Source organism: Hibiscus syriacus, unplaced genomic scaffold (assembly GCF_006381635.1).
Source record: "Hibiscus syriacus cultivar Baekdansim isolate YM2019G1 unplaced genomic scaffold, ASM638163v2 tig00111330_pilon, whole genome shotgun sequence".
Classification (NCBI taxonomy): domain Eukaryota; kingdom Viridiplantae; phylum Streptophyta; class Magnoliopsida; order Malvales; family Malvaceae; genus Hibiscus; species Hibiscus syriacus.
The window spans coordinates 6,804,139-6,822,361 of record NW_024063059.1 but is presented as its reverse complement, the minus strand read 5'-3'; the positions used below and the strand labels follow the sequence as shown (position 1 = coordinate 6,822,361).

The 18,223-nt window shown below is 35.8% G+C and overlaps 1 long non-coding RNA gene across 1 annotated transcript; it reads right to left on the bottom strand.

Annotated features, from left to right (window-relative positions):
* Window positions 1-17,667: 17,667 nt before the first annotated feature.
* On the bottom strand, window positions 17,668-18,012 carry LOC120158727. The gene is made up of 3 exons (XR_005519276.1): window positions 17,927-18,012; window positions 17,777-17,882; window positions 17,668-17,680 (listed from the first exon to the last, which is right to left on the bottom strand). It is a non-coding gene; the product is annotated as an uncharacterized LOC120158727 (long non-coding RNA).
* Window positions 18,013-18,223: the final 211 nt, after the last annotated feature.

Sequence of the window (18,223 nt, the reverse complement as noted above, 5' to 3'; positions counted from 1 at the left end):
AGAAAAATTAGAAATATGTTACCTTAGTGCTAGGTTGTTGGAAAGCATCCTCAGCTCACTCAAGAACCAACTTTTCCTTGTCTTTTTCCTTAGAGCTTTCCCCTACCTCTTTCACTAAACGCAAGTAATGAGATAGATTACTAACCCACCTAATCTCACTTTAATAGTAGCTTGAATAAGAGATTGGAGAATGGAGATTTTATTTCTTACCTTACGACTTCGAAGTGAGAAATGGAAGACTACCAAGTTATCACCTTTGATCAAGAATAGGGAGTGGTAAGATGAAAGTTTGAGTGAAGGATTGAGACAATGTGAGTGGGGAAAAAGAGAAATGGAGATACCTTTTTTCTTTCTCTAGCCGTGACCTCATTCCCATTAATTGGGATTCAGCCTTTAAAATATAAAATGAGATAATCACTCCCTTGGCCACTCAAGTTTTGGTCATAAAGAAAAAAATACCATCTTTAACTTCAAATTAGGCTCAACCCAAGCCTAACTTTACCCAAACTTGGTTTAAAGCTTCCTATAAACTACCAGGTTTATCCAAAGTCCATCGTGGGTTAACCAAGAATTACTAACCCAAGATTTGGGATGTTACAACTCCCCCTCCTAAGAAGAAATTTATTTCTCGAAATTTACCTCAATAGAAAATATGTGGGCATTGAAGCTACATGTCCTCCTCGCCTCCTCGACCTAGTGGTTCCTCCACATGACCTTCACCAAGGGGATTCTCTTGTTCCTTGGTTCCTTTACATCCTTAGCGAAGATCTTGACGGCTCCTCTTCATAGTTCATGCCTTGACTTACTTCGATTTGTTCCAAATGTATGACGTGGGAAGTATCGGATCGGTACCTCTTAAACATGGACGCATGGAACACGTTGTGGATATGCTCCAACTCTAGGGGTAAGGCTAAACGATAGGCCACTAGTCCAACTCTCTCTAGAGTCTTGTACGGTCCTATGAAGCATGGAGTTAACTTCTCTCTACACTCAAATCGAAGCACTTTTTTCCATGGAGAAGTTTTGATGAACAACTAGTCTCTCATCATAAACTTTATATCCTTACGCTTCAGGTCAGCATATGACCTCTGTTTGTCAGAAGCTTCCTTCAATTGGCTTTGAATCAATCGAACTATCTCCTTAGTTTATCTAATTAGGTATGGGCCTATGACCTTCTCTTCACTAAGCTTTATCCAACAAAGCAAAGTCCTACACTTGCGTCTATATAAAGCCTCGTATAGAGACATCTGGATGCTAGCGTGATAACTATTGTTATACGCAAACTCCACTAACAGAAAATGGTCTTTCCAGCTGCCCTCAAGGTCTATGACAGTGCATCTGATCATGTCCTCTAAGATCTAAATGACATGTTCGGATTGTCCATTTATCTAAGGATGGAAGGCGGTGCTAAAGTACAGTTTAGTACCTAAGGAATCATGAAGGGCCTTCCAGAATTGAGAAGTGAATCAAGGGTCTTTATTTAAGATAATCGAAATCGAAATCCCGTGTAACCTCACTATTTCACGAATGTATAGCTGGGCTAACATCTCCAACGTATAATCCATCTGAACCGGAAGGAAATAAGATGGCTTGGTCAAACAATCCACTATAACCATTACAACATTGTGCCCCAGTCTAGTCACCAAAAACCTGATTATGAAGTCCATAGTTACCTTTCTCACTTCTACTGTGGTATCGAAATCGGCTGAAGTAATCCCGAGAGAACCTGATATTTCGCCTTAACTTTCTGGCACACTAAGTATTTAGCAACAAACTCAAATATTTCCCTCTTCATGCTTGGCCACTTATACAATGGTTGGAGCTCTTGATACATTTTGTTACTACCGGGATGAACTAAAAGTGGACTATAATGCGCTTCATGGAGAATATTATTACGTAGCTGCTTGTCTACGGGCACACACAACCGACTCTTGAAGAAAAGTATGCCTCCATCATGAAGTTAGTAACATAGAGCTTCACCCTGAATACCTTGTTCCACTTGAGCCCTCAAGTTATCATGAAAACTCTGTAGCCTCTTTACTTCGTCCACTGATTCATGTTCAACCTGCAACTCAGCTATTAAACATCCCCTTTCAGTAAAGCTCAAGTGCACCAATAAGGCTCACAACTCTAGCACCGATTTCCTACTCAAGGCATCAGCCACCACGTTCACTTTACTTGAGTGGTAGTCAATCACATAATCATAATCTTTTAGTAGCTCTACCCATCTACACTGCCTTCGGTTCAAATTTTTCTAAGTGAGTAATTACTTGAGGCTCTTGTGGTCCATAAAGATGTGACACTTATCCCCAAATAAGTAGTGCCTCCAAATATTTAGTGCAAACATGAATAATGTAAAGTTCCAGGTCATAAGTTGGGTAGTTTCGCTCATACGGTTTAAGCTGGCAAGATGCAGGTCACTACCTTCCCTTCATTCATCAAGACTCATCCTAGCCCGTTTAGTGACACATCAGTAAATACGGTGAACTCCTTGCCTGACTTAGGTTGGGTCAAAATAGGAGCTCCTTTTCAAATGATCAACACTTTCTTTGCGTATTTCATCCCATATGAAGGGAGCCCCCTTTTTTTTAACAATTTAGTCAACGATGCCACTATCATAAAAAAATCCCTTGATAAAATAGTGATAATATCTAGTGAGACCCAAGAAGCTACATATCTCAGACACATTCTTTGGTGGTTCTTAATCCAATACTACTTGAATTTTCTGGGGCTCTACTCGAATACTACAACATGACAGACAAACAAAACTTAAGTCAACCAAAACTCACACTTCCCAAACTTAGCATAAAGCAAATGCTCCTGAAGTGTATGTAGAATGATATGGAGATGTTGGTCATGTTCTTCCTATGACTGAGAGTGCACAAGGATGTCATCTATAAAGACCACCATGAATTGATCTAGGTATGGGTGGAAGACGTGATTCATCAAATCCATAAATGTCACCGGCGCATTGATAAGTCCAAACAACATTACAAGGAATTCATAGTGGCCATACCTTGTCCTAAATGCCATCTTGGGTATGTCGGCATTTTTAACTTTCAATTGGTTGTACCATAATCTCAAATATATCTTGGAGAACACACACATTTTTTAAGCTAGTTGAAGATATCGTCAATCCTAGAAAGAGGGTAATAATTCTTGTTGGTCAACTTATTCAATTGCCTATAGTCAATACACAACCTCATTGACCCATCATTATTCTTGACAAAAAGGACCACTGCTCCCTAAGAAGAAACACTTGGTCGAATGAACTTTTTTTGCAATAACTCTCGAATCTGGTCCTTTAACTCTTTTAAATCCATCAGTGGCATGCGATGGGCAATATTAGACACTGGAGCTGAGCCAGGGAATACTTCAATGCTAAAAATCAATCTCTTGGTCATGTGGCAACCTTGTTAAATCCTCTAGGAAAACATTAGAAAACTCTTATATTGTGTGGATATTCCTTAGTGTCGGAATTGCAACTCTAGTGTCTACAACATGGGATAAGAAGGCTTCGCACCCCGACTAAGTAATCTTTGAGCTACTGCTACCGAAATAACCTTGGTAGAGCAACCTGACTTCCCGTTAGTCATTACCACTCTAGTTCTATCATCTTTTTTGAGTTTAAGTTATCTCGCCTTACATTTTAAGCTGGCGTTATGCTTTGAAAGCCAATTTACACCCACAATCATATCGAACTCCAAGAAAGGTAACTCCATCACATCGGCTAAGAAGGTTTAGCCCTAGATCTCTACTGGCCATCAGCGATGGACTTTATCAACCAAGAACTCTAACCTTAGAGGACTAGACACTCGAACCCTTATTTCTAAATCCTTAGTTAGAATATTTCTTTCCCGAACCAAATCGTTTCATATGGGTGGAACCTGGATCTACCAATGCAATGACAATAATGGAAACCATTGTAAATATACATGAGATCACATTTACGATGTTGTATTCCTCTTGGACTCGAACGACATATTGGCGTGAAGCCACTCTAGGATTTGGACCCACCATAGATCATGCGATACTCATGTTAAACTATCCCAAAGTAGTCATGGCACCTCTCGAGAAATCTCGACCACGCTGAACTGATAGCGTCAATCTCTACATCAAAGCGGGAACCACACCCTAAGATCTATTACAATCTCCAATGAAATACTCCAACAAACCACAGTTGAAGAAACCTCTGAAAACTCAGTGGCACTCACCGAGGTATCTCCTACCACAAGTCAAGCACACTAGTGGGATGTGGCCTCCACAAGCCTTGAGAACCCCTGGCTCTCTTGCTCTCTTGGTCGAGGACTGGGAGGGTCTAGCTAACTCCAAGACTCTCTAGCTATGTCCCAATGAATTACGCATTGCCTGAGCCGTCCTACTCAACACCCTCTCAAATGCTTTTGCCTACTGGGTCAACTCTACAAAAACATAGTGAGGATCGATCTCCAAATGGGTAAAGATATCAATGTGAAGACCCTCTCTGAACCTCCTACAATGGTGAACCATTGATACTACAAGCTTTAGTGCATATCGACTCAGTCTAAGTCCCTCATCTCATCATTGTGTGCCTCTCTAATGTATTTCTACCAAAACTCTGACAAACAAATACTATAATGTAAGAATTTTTGGCTTCATATCAAACTCTACTATCTTCCACTAATCGATTATTTCATCATTCAGAAGGGCGATGATGCACTTTAACTTGACCTCGGGAGTAAGGTACAACTAGCGCAACATCTAGAGAGTCTCTCTAAGCTATTGGTCTAGTACGATGGGGTTGTCATCCCCAAAACCATAAAAGTCAGTGATCTTTACCTACAGAGCCTCTCAACGGAAGACTCTTTGGAGACTGCTACGGGAGGTGATGTTGGTGTTGCAGAGATAGAGGCTACATATGACATCCTATGAATGACAAAGACTATCAATCTAAGTGTGGACGTGAGGTCCTTGAAGAAGGTCACCTCATTGATCCATGTATCTCCTAGTACCTCAAACTCTGAGTCCTGAATGAACTCATCACCAGTATTACAAGCAAGGGAAGCTTGACTCTCCTCTTGACCCTCGTGACTAGGAGATATACTATCAACCATCGCCTATTTTTGTAATTAAAAAGGAAAGAGAGGTCATTATCACAATTCTAGAGAATTAAGTATTCTTGAAACTCTATAGGCATGTACTTACATAAACAATTCACTGACTCTAACCTGCGGATCCTAGGAACAACTAAACTTAACGCTCTGATACTACTAAATGTAACACCCTAATATAGTCCAACTTGAAGATCGAATGACCAAGGTATTACACGGATTAGTGATACAACTGAACCAAAATATTCTTTCAAATCACGTACAAATAATCATTATAAAACCATCCATAATAGTTATAAGGTAAAACATACTGATAGTTCAGTTTACAAAATACATCGTACCTAATGGTAAATATCCAAAAATACAATAAGTTTAAACAAAGTTGCGACTTGAATTAATATAATATCCATAAAGTGCATATCCTCTAAAAGACTCAAGATAAACTTTGAAAAACGACTGTTTTAGAATGTATCTGTGCGGTAAGCTCCTTGTCGATCCTCTATTGACCTGCACACAGAAACCAACAGGAGCCATAGAAAAAACTAGTTTTCATAGGGCAATTATCATTGCTTATAGACCCGAACCTGGGTGATCTATCCATGACCAGGATGAAGCTTGGGTGAAACTAAGTGGAGGTCCGAGCCGGCTGATGTTGAAGAATCAGTGGATGAGTTATAGTTAGGGGTGAAATGCCACTCGAACCCAGAGCTAGATGGTTCTCTCCAAATGCATCGTTGAATTGAATTACTAAATATTCAAATAGAATTTGAATATTGAGCGGGAAGCGAGAATCAAACCCGAATCATTATCTTAGAAGACTAGGGGTTATAGTCGACGTTGATTCATTTTTTTTAGATTCTCTAATTCAAAACCGAACATGAAATTTTGGTTTCATTCGACTCCTTTATGGAAGATGGAGAAATTCAAAAAACAAGAAAAAATAAAAATAAAAAAAAATAAATAAGGCATGAACGAAATGGAATAAAAATTTGGCCCATAACATATATCTTAGTTTTTTTGTCTGAATGCATTCACAATAATTCACTTTCTAGATGATCCTTCTAGAAGAGTGGGATTAGAATAGAACAATTTTTGTAGTTACTTCCTTCTCTATTTCTATTTGATAAAATCCTTAGGAAAAGCATTTTGTTTTCACCGGGCTAAAATAAGATGTAAATGTCTCTCGTAAACCAAAGTTATCGTTTAATAGCTATTTTGCTTTATACTACTTGCATTCATTTTATGAACATGTTGAAAAGTATAAGTGTGAGAATAATAAAGTATTTAGTACGTGCCAATGTTGGTTTAGTGGTGTGATCAAAAGAAATTTTTGCATCTCAGAATAACACCCTAGCCTACCTAAGATACTCTCAGGTATCGGAGTGAGATTAAAAATTTTCTACATTAGAAGTAGACATCCGACCAAGTTACTTCATCGAGTCTTGGGGTATCTACGCCTAGTCGACAAATGAATTGCCTTAGCACTGGCTGAAATATCCATATAATTCTAGCAAACCGACCATGTTCACTTACAAAAGTAGCTCTAGTGTTCTGGTCATTTCCCGAGCGTTAAACAAGGTCTAGTTTTATTTCGTCTAGTTTACAACATTTCTAGTTGTGTTTACAGTTAAGGTGTTATCGTTTGTAGTCTTACTTCATAAGTTTGGATAACCCTAAACCACTTTTACCTACATATTTAATTTGAAAGGGTTTCTTATCAAAATCATAATTACTCTTTTTAGAGTATCAATACTTACAGGTTGAAATATCAATACTTTTCTTAATATCAATACAAATTTTAGGTTTGATGTTTGAAAAATTAAGGTGAGTATTTATACCGTTATTTACGGTATTTGTACCCTCTCTATGGAATCAATACTCCCCTTGGGGTCAGTACCAAAATAGCTTATTAGATTACAACTCTAAAAATTAGTATTATACCCTTTATCGAGTATCGATACCCCGTGAATTGATATCGATACTCTTGACTCTCAAATGTCGTATTTTGAAACAATCTAAAGAATAATATATATATATTTCCTCCAGTATCGTTACTCGAACCCAAAATAATTGTTTTGGGCACGAAAATATACCCAAGACCCTACCCATTCATCCTCCTAAATCCACCAAGAAGTATTTAAGTCTTATTTGAGTTATTAAAAAAGTTAAAAACAAGACACCTTTCATGCTTAAAAACATCACAAATGAAATTCACCATGAAAATGCTTGGGCATGCTTCATTAACTCAACTAACCAACCATGCGCATCTAATGAACTACATGTGGTATAGAAAAGTAAAAAAATGTGTTACCTTACTGCTAGGTTGCTAGAAAATGTCCTTAACTCACCTAAGAACCAATTTTTCCTTGCCTATTGCCTTAGAGCTTTCCCCTACCTCTTTTAGTAAACACAAGTAATGAGATAGATTGCCAACCTATCTAGAGACTTTAATAGGTTAAAGACATGACTCTTAATCTCTAGAAACAAATTAGAACGCCCTTAAACTTCTAAACCCAAAATCCCACTTAAACCCCCACCTAAGGTTTCTCATGGTCAAAACATGTATGGATGAGCTTGAATAAATGCTCGCAGAATGATAATTTGATTTCTTATCTTATAACTTCCAAGTAGGAAATGGAAGACTACCAAGTTATCACTTTTGATCAAGAATAGGGACATATAAGATGAAAGTTTGAGTGAAGGATTGAGACAATGTAAATGAGGAAAAATAGAATGTGAGACAACTTTTATCTTTGCTCTAATCGTGACCTCATTTTCATTAATTGGGGATTCAACCTTTGAAATATAAAATTAAATAATCACTCCTTTGGTCACTCAAGTTTTGGTCATAAAGCAAAAAATGACACCTTTAACTTTAGATTAGTCTCAACCCAAGCTCAACTTCACTCCAACTTGGTCTAAAGCTTCCTATAAACTATTGGGATTTTCCAAAGTCCATCTTGGGTTAACCCAGAACTACTAACTCGATATTTGGGGTGTTACAATAAATCACAGAATTTAATTTATTATTCAATAATTATTTTTAATATTCGATTGTCTTACTGTTGTGATCGTTTGTTGTTGTATCATAGGAGACTGGCGTCCAACATTACTCAAAGCACCGAGGAAAGGACGAATTTGTCTTAAGAAAAACTATTCATACGGGCCTCAACGAAATTCTTCTTCTATTTGTCTTAGTCTACTCATTCAAATTCTATATCTACAAATGAGTTACCAATTACATTTTTCTACTTTAATTCTTTCTTTATTTTTCTTCATTCGATTTACATAATGGTATTTGTTTATTATTGTTATTTTATGTATCAAATTAATATTTTGTCTAACAACCTCAAAGCTTTAACAACATTAAATGCGATAATAACGTTTAGCACATTTTCTATAATAATAGGAGGATCATCGTGCATATGTTTGATCGTATTCAACATGGTCAAATGTAACATCCATTGTTTCCATGTTTTGAAATTCTATTCATAGAATCTAAAATGCTTCTCATTGTGAATCACGATCACCGATATCGTTGAATTTTTCAACAATATCTTCGTAGTTCATTCCTAAATTATTTTACTACTTATATTAAAACTTGTCCGCAATTATATGTGAGAATATTTCAATTAACAATATAATGATTTATAAATTGTAGAGTGACCAAACCATGCAATTAACAAATCAATAATTAATAAATAAATTAAAAGATACAAGAATACCAAAAAATTAAGAAGATAAAGATTAGTACGCATCAAATAGAAGAAGAGATCATGAAACTTTCGTGAAAAGGTAAAACTTAGGTGCTAAAGTCAAAACAAGGGAAAAGTTTAATGGTTAAGCATTAATCAGACCATGCAACGATTAGCCTAAAGAAGAGAAAATATGGACTTACGTAGGGATTTCACCATGAAAAATGGTGAACTACTTACGTATCACTTTGTGCATTTTAGTACTAATTTCCTTCCTTCACCATAATTTCCAATTTAAAATATTTTAGCTTTCCTTCCTTTGAGGTTTCCTCTACCGGTTTTCCAATTTTAAATATTTTAGCTTTCCTCTACCGGGGAGCAAGATTATTAAGTTAAAAACTAAACCCTAAATCTTAAACCTTTCTATAAAAATTAAAATCATTTTACCAAATTGAAAATCAAATACATGTTTGGAACCCTTGTGCTATAGACTTTTCATTGATAGTTTCACTTTCATTGATTGAACAAGTGTTCTTATGCCTTAATAGAGCAGGAGGAATCGATGTAAGTCATCACTCCAAGAAGAAAAACTAAGGTTTATGGCGAGTGGAAGATGAATTTTTTTATTTTGGCAAGTGACGATTATGGGACTTTGTGCCATATAATATTGCTTGTAACGTCCTCATTTAGGATCAAATTGATATAATGTATCAGATTTAAGATCAATTTGTATTATTTTAAGATTAAAATTAATATAATATATAAATTTTATGGACTAAAATTGTTACTATATTATTCAACACCACCATTTTCTTTAAGTCAACGATCAAACCGAATGACATGTGATCAAAACAAAAAGGAAATGTAACATTAGTCCGATTTTGAAAAAAATAATTGAATAATCAAAATATAAAGACAAGAATAGAGGAGTAATAAAATTAGACCTGACAAACTTGACTCGAACTCGATTACTCGAACTGATTTACCTAACCTGATACATGATATTAACACAAATATGATAATCAAATTTGATCTGATACCCGACCCATACCTGACCAGAATCATACCCGATAAAAAATTTAGTAAAACTGAAAGCAACCCGAGCCGAAATTAACCCGAACCAAAACTGAAATTAACCCGAACCAAAAACAACCCAAATCGAAACTAACCTGAACCGAATTTTAACCTGATCCAAAAGCAACCTGAACCAAATTTAACCCGACTCGAAAGCAACCTAAATAGAAATTAATCCGAACCGAAAGTAACCCTAAATGAAAGCAAACAGACTTTAATTTACCCAATTTGATTTGAATTGAACATTGCCCTATTTTTCACTTGATAAATGTGTAAAAATGGACAAGTAATTTATTGTTATTATATATATTTTAACAATGTGATGGATAGTAAAAAAATATATGTTTTATTCTCTTTTTTAATTATAATCCTAGTTAGCCATCAACTTTGATAATAGTTTAATGAATATAGTATCACCTTTGATAATAGTTTAATGATTTAATATTAATTTTTAGTTTAAAAATTATATTCATATTTGATTCGATAATTTTTAAAAACAATTATAAAATTATTTGAATGAAAAATTCTAAAATAAAGTTACTACCTAGTATTTTGTTTTATATGATGAACATTAATTGTCATCGTTTAGATAGTATACTCAATAATGAATATTTTAATTAACTTTAAAAGAAAAAAAAACAGTTTTTTTATAAACACAAATTAAAATAAAACACAAATCTCAAATAAAGAATTCTCTTTCAAAGAATCAAAAGTGATATGTAGCTACTACTCTAGCACATCAAACTCAGTTACATTGAGTTTCTCAATAAAACTTTCTTAATAAAACTTAAAAGATAAATAAAATAGTTTGAAATAATCAAATTCAACCCTCTTAAATCTTAAAATATCAGTAGACAAAATTACTTTATGCATCAGTTATTGAATTAAATCCAATCCACATCAGAACCAATAAACTCATCTTCATGTGAGCTCCATAAATTAAAAGAAGTTATTAATTTGTTTACCAAAATAAACAAATGAAATAGATTAATAATAACAAAAAAAAGTTGGTGTGGTAAACAAACTTTACTATAAGAAATTGAAAGAAATTTAAATGGAAATAAAACTTACATTCATAACCGAATAACCAACTACGAGACGTTATCAAAGCTTCCACATTTTCAGGGATAAAAGTTGATTTTGAAGCAACTGTTGTAAGAGATACATTCAAAATATCCTTAGCAAGATGAGAAAATTGTCTATATCGATGCTCATTTTCTTTCCGAAAAGTAAGGATGTCAAGCTCTATTTTCCTATCAATTTTGGGGTCGTCTAAGTAAACATCTAATTGTGTTTTATTTTAGGGGAAATAAATCGAACGAATAGCAGTTCATGAAAAAACCTCCAAAACATCTGAATTTCGATTCCTTAAAACGTACGAGTAAAATAATACGCACTCAATTTTAACTTAATTAAGATAATTTGTTTGTAAACATTTATTTGATTTCTACATTATTGGCATTTCATTATCCGACTTTTCATATCATCTTTTATTGTTGCCTTCATAATCCATTCATGTATTTTCTCATTTCTAAAATAAGAGGCAATGTTGCTTTATATCTTGAGTTAATAGAATCGTGTCCAACATGACTGGATAACGATTTCAATTAATTCTTGGAGTGAAGGGACACCCTTTTCAATTTAAATAGAGTGAATCAAGTCCGTTTTGGAGTCAAAGGTTTTATAAAAAGGTTCATTCATTTTCCAAATTCATAAAAATAGAAGGATCGTAATTTAAATTTTAAATTCAAATTTGTAAATTTTTTCTACTTAGAAAACGTATAATCGAGAGGTACCAATTTTGGGTACTATGGGGATGTTAATCATTCTCCACAGGTAATCGACTTTCAAATCCTTAAAAAAGATATTCTGGTGACACGTAGAACAATTTTTATCTTTAAAATGATTTTCCTTAAACTTGTTTTAAAAGATATTATTAGGTATTCGATATACCTAACCCAAAGGTCGATGACGACTCTAAATTTCAAATTAAACAAAAATTTAAATTTTCTAAAATAAAATCATAATTATTTTTAAATTTATTCAATTATATAAAAAATGGTTATGACAAATGTCATACTTAACAAAGATTCATCTTTTCCAAGGTTGTTAGTTTATTTTTATTGCAATTATAAATTCTGAATGCTCACAATAATCCAAGCCATGGGTAAAATCTAATACTCTAAGGCATATACGACATCACCCGATAAACAATGATATATGAGTGTAGATGGCGACGGCCAAAACCTTTTTCTCTGTTTGCAGGTAAGCTCTTATAGCCACGTCCGATTTCGCCACAGCAAAATATTCTAGCCATGGAAAACCCCAGAAAGTTCTCTGAGAGTGGAGTGTTGTCAACATTATGTTGACAAAAAAATGATTTCCCAAGGCCGATGCAAACAAAGATAAAACCTCTGAATGGTTTAGTTTTACCAATGTCATTAGCAACCGTGCTTTTGTTGAGGCTACTTTTTGAAATCCCATTTTGACATTAAATTTCTAAGGGCAAATGAGACATCTTTCATTGAAGATGATGCAGTCCTCAGATCTGAATAGTAAAACCGAAAAATAATATAGCAATGCCATCGACAGAAAGATACTCTAAACCTCCTATGTTGAAAAACAAATAATCCATTTGATTCAACAAGAATGAAAATAATGGAATATATGCAAAGGCAATCGTTGCCTATGTTTTATTTGTGGCATTGCATAATAAAGATAAGTAAAAAAATTATTCGACTAAAATTTTACTAATAGTATAAAAAATAGTTCCTGTGGATCACTACGGTCTGCTGGAAAAAGAAAAACAGAAGAATGATAGTGAAATTTTCTTGTTCTGACCCTACGCTTTGTCTATCTTAGAATAAGCCTGACTGATTCTTTAATCTTGAAGACATATCCTATATCGGTGCACAAACTCAAATGCTACCATTAATAGCTTAGATGAAGATTTTACTCTACTTGTATTTGAATTGACTGGTACCGAACAGTGAAAGTATCAACTTATCTGAATGTAAATTCTCTTATTACAATTAAAGAAAATTTGGCTCACTTATAATTTGTAAACAAATGCCAAATATCATAAAATAGAAAGTTTAGCAAAGAGCCCCAAAATATTTCTTAAACCTACACCATTTTTGCATATTCTTCTCTAATATGTCTATGAGACCATAAAACTTTGCATCTTCTTCTCTAATATGTCTATGAACCCAAAAGATGAGTCTTGAAGTACGATGAGCTCAAGTCTATACATATTTCTCTATAACTCACAATTCGAGAAAAAGGGCATAGTGAAGCATGGAGAGAGAAGGTATGGATCAAGAAGATTGATAGCCTCCTTAAACCTAAGAGGAAGAAAAAGAGTGCACCCTAAGTAGTGACTACAAAGACCGCACAACAAACTGAACAAAGCAACACAACCCTCCAACACCCACATTTGAAAAAACACCTGCATACAAAACCAACCATTCTATAGTGAATTACAATGCAAAACTTAGCCTACCCTCTATCTCGGTAGGTAATCTGCCAACATATATTGCTCCTTCCTCATATGGATTTAACTACATAATTTTCCTAGAGTATAACAGATACCAAAGGGAGGAGTAAAGAGGCCTATTCGGGGGGATTGAGGAGGATTGCTACAGCCAATTCACCACCATCCCGCAGTCCGATTCCACAACTAGCCCATATTTCCTAAACCATTTTGACTCCTTAAATAGATTCACCGTGTGGTCCACGACCAAAATTTTAGCAAGAATCAAGGAGCCACCCCCATAGGAACCGAGAACGATAGCAGCATTTTACCCAAGTTGTCCCAAAGAACACCCCTGATACCCCCTGCACTACTGTCAGCCTTTATTGCTCCGTCAACGTTAAATTTTAGGAAATCCTTCGAGGGAGGAGACCAAGAGATATGGGATCAATCAGGTTTATACTTCAGCAAAGCATTGACTGCCCTCGAGAGATTAGTAGCCAATTCCTCCTTACTAATTAGGGCATCTAGGAATTTCTCCTTTAACCAACATGCCACCCAAAACATTTGTAGCACGTCCACGATCTTCTTGTTGAAAACCACGTCGTTCCTATGTAGCCATATAGTCCATAAGATCGTGTAGGGAAGGGTAAGCCACATTAATCTTCTACATCTACTTGGGAGGGACTCCCTCCATAACAACATGGAATTTTTCACATTATTAGGAACCATAAACGATATTCCCCCAGAAGCAAGAAAATATCCCCACAATCTCAAGGAAAATTCACACGTTAACAATAGATGATCAATCGTTTCAATATGTTTTGAACATAAAGGGCAACCCCTATCCGACAATAAAATCACTCCCCTTTTCGCTAGTTCTTCTCTCACCGGAATTATTCGATGTAGGGCCGCCAAACGAATGCCTCAATTTTGATTGGGGCGATCCCTGCCAAGGATAATTCTTCCCAATTGAAATATTTGAGGCCGATAGAGACCCACAACCTTACTACATATTTTGTTGAATAAATCCCGTCGCTTGACCCAATCCACTTAACCCAATCTTAGTCGGAAGACGAGCCTTCAAAATTATTTAGAAGAATGAACAATGTAGAATATTGTGCCCGCTCCCAGTCAAAAGGATCCCTCCTAAACTGAATATTCCATCTCCAACCCGATGCTAGTTTCGAACCAAAATCAGTGATTCTTTCCTCCTTGTTCATAGCAAGTGAGAACATTATGGGAAAGACGACCATTAGGGGCTATCTACCAATCCACACATCTTGCCAAAATTTGATTTTCTTGCCATCATCCACCTGCAATTGAAATCTATCCTTAAAATTCAAATTATTATCCCTCTCCTTGAAAGTATCAAGAACTCCTTTCCAAATCCAAGAAATCCCATGAGATTTTGAAACTGCAGGGAGCAAAGACAAGGGGTCCAGATTATGCTTAGCAACTAACCCGAACCTTCAACACCACTTCCCAAGCAAGCCATTATTCATTAGTTTCAAGTCTGAAATACCTTAACCCCTGCAATCTATCGGCTTACAATCATCATTCCATCTCAGTCAATAAATACTCTTTCTGGCCGACAATCCTCCCCATAGAAATCTCAAGAATATTCTATTTATTTTATTGTATACCGAAGTCGGCATTCTAAATAGGGATAAGAAGTATACCGGCAGACACCAAGGACGAGGAGAGACAAGGAGATGGATTTCCAACCCGCCAACCTCTTTTCCACTTTATCGATCACTGATTGTCACAGCGAACAAGAATTGCGCCTTGCTCCTAAAGGTAAACTGAGATATTTTGTTGTAAAACTGCCCGCAACACATCCGATACAATCAGCCCAAGCAGCAACTTCACGGGTAGTAGAATTAACCCCAAAAAGTGTACATTTCTTTAGATTCAGTAGGAGACCCGAAGCGAACTAAAACATTCGAAACACCCTTTTTCACATTCTTACTTTAAGCCTCTGACGCACCACAAAACACAACCAAGTCGTCGGCATACTCTAAGTGAGTGATCTCCAAGACGTTTGAACATTTACCTACCAAGCAACCGGAGAATAAACCCGGATAAACTTCCTTCTTGATCATCAAATTTAGAGCCTCTCCCACCAAATTAAAAAGTAACGGCGAGAGTGGACATCCCTACCTGAGACCTCTTGCCTGATTGAATATGCTCGTAGGGGATCCATTAACTAAGACAGAGATAGAAGCTGTTGAGACGCAACTGACATCCAGCGATACCATCGATTTTTGAAACCCATCTCTTTCATTACCCGAATGAGGAAATTCCACCCGACCATATCGTATGCTTTTCTGAAATCCGTTTTAAACATCAGACCAGCTCTACCACTTTTTCTAGTGCGTTAATCACTTTGTTAGCGATCAACGAGCAATTGAGGATCTGCCTCCTCAAAATAAAAGCGAATTGAGCGTTACCTACCACCGAACTTAAAACGAGTCTAAGGCGATTTGCTAAAACCTTGCTTAGAAGTTTATAGATCCCCCAACAAGGCTAATGGGCCAAAAATCTTCCAACGACGGGGGGTTTACTTTTTTTTTTTAGGAATATCGCAATATAGGAGTGAATGTGCAAAATGAAATTCAATATTCCCAATACCTGACAATTTAACATGTATTAACATATGTTACCAAACAATGAGGAGAAAAAGTAAAAGAAAAAAACCCATAAAACCACACAAAGAATCCATAATGGGTCATCACATGATGCATTGTATGACTCAACACCAACTAGAAAATAATTGAACATTGTGGATTGTAGAAAACAACAGGAAAAATCAAGAACAAGTCCTCGGAGAATTAGCATGTAGAAAATGGGGAGGGAAGATCAAGTATGAGACCAGGAGAACAACTTAATAAATTGTTGCAACTGCAAATATGTGCTTCTTGATTTGGAAGAATTGAAATGTAAGATAGTTCATGCGGAATTTATCAGGAATGAGATTAATGAGATATATGTATGTGTAGTGATTAAAACGGTTAATAAGTTTCATAAAATTTGAGAAAAATAAATAAATACAGAATCATAGGAATAGTTATCATGAGCTTTGTTTCTTTCTCTTCAAAAACAAGAGAACAGTATCAGGAGACTGTTCGACATTTCTTGAAGCATTACTACTTCTATACACAAACTGAGCTCTTTCATCGCCCACAATGATTGTTTCCGTAGACATAGCATAATCTGAGACGAACATGAGTACCAAAAACAACAATAAACATGCACAAATCTTCTGAATAACATAAAAGGAGTAAGATACTGCTAGAACTAATCTGACAACCACATATATCACCTAGTTGGGAGCTCAGAAGCGATGTGACAGAATTATCAGATGTCATTGATCATGTCTATATGTTGGACCCGACATTGATATGTTCCATTTTATATGTTGCACAGAAAGGCAGAATGTAACATATAACCTAATGGTCATGCCACCCTTTGAGCACATGTTTGTTCCACTAAGTCAAGAACATAGATGAGCAGTAATTATTCTCTAGTTAAGAAAAGAAATTTGATGGAAATCTGAGGTCTGAGTTTTGGGTATGTTTTCTTAATTGTATGTTGTAGCTATTTAGATTTTAAAAGAATAATGTTTTTTCTATGCTGGAAAGAGACAATAGGTACATTAGAGTCGTTGTATGAATTTCGGATGCAAATATGGTCTAAATAGTCACTTCCCCTATGCTTACAATCAGTTCAAGTTATCAGCTGGACGATCAATTTTGTTCCATTGGAAGCCACATTTTAAAGTGCAATCAATTAAAAGACCCTAACTTAGCAACTTATCCCTATCATTATAATTGCTGGCGGTGTTGTGGAAGCGGACACAGAGGATGTATACTCCTTAATATCCATCACAAACTTGTCAGTCATTGGCCATTGAGGTACCTGGTAAAAGGGCAAAGATTTTCATGCTAGTCTTCCTTCCATAAATCAAAACTAAGGAACCAGTTGATCAGGGCTTGGCAACACTAAGCATCAATAGCAGAATAATATTTCACCTTTCACTTTCGTAAAAGAGGGATCACGTCGACCTTAAGTCCCTGAACGAATCCAACAGTCAATACAATACCGGTATTTACATGAACTTCCTCATCAGAATTATCAGTCCACTCAACCTGCCATTTCGAGAACCAGAATTCAAAAACAAAAACATAAAAGTTTAAGCATCACAGTGATGACAGTATAGGAAAGTACTTAATAATAGAAAAGAAAGAACAAACCTCTCTAAAATCATGAGTTAGTGCATCTCGTCCAAGAATTCCTCTAACAGAAGATAAAATAATTGGTGTTCTTGATCCAAAATTTTCTACCATCTGCCCAAGGTGCAAAACATTTAAAAATTTCTGGAAAATCAACTCAACCCAGAAAAAAAGAAAGTAAGAAAGATGTTATGTTTTTAGACTTCATACGAATTGGAGAACATCATTGAATTCAAATCCAGGACCAACACTTGCAATAACTAAATGGGATCGAATTGGCTCCGACATAACCTTGTCAAAAACCTCTTGTAGCAACCTGTACGAATATTTACAAACAAAAATCAGCAAAATAATATAAACAGGAGCCAAAGGGTTGACGGAGATGGCGGAGGAGAGCTTAGGGTGGGAGAGGATGCGAGAGCAAGTGGCGTTCCAGTCCTTAGAGTCGGCGGAAGCGAAAGAGGTGGCGGGTAGCCTTGAAAGTATGTTTTGAAGAATATCATCGTTCATCAAAGAAAACCCAATGTTTTGCATGAGTTTGTGTTGATAAATCGGGCAAAGTACGAAAGAACACAAGAATTTTAACGAGGTTCAGCAATGTGCTTACGTCTTCGGTGCCTAGGCGGCGCTAGAAAATTTTTATTCAATGATAATAGC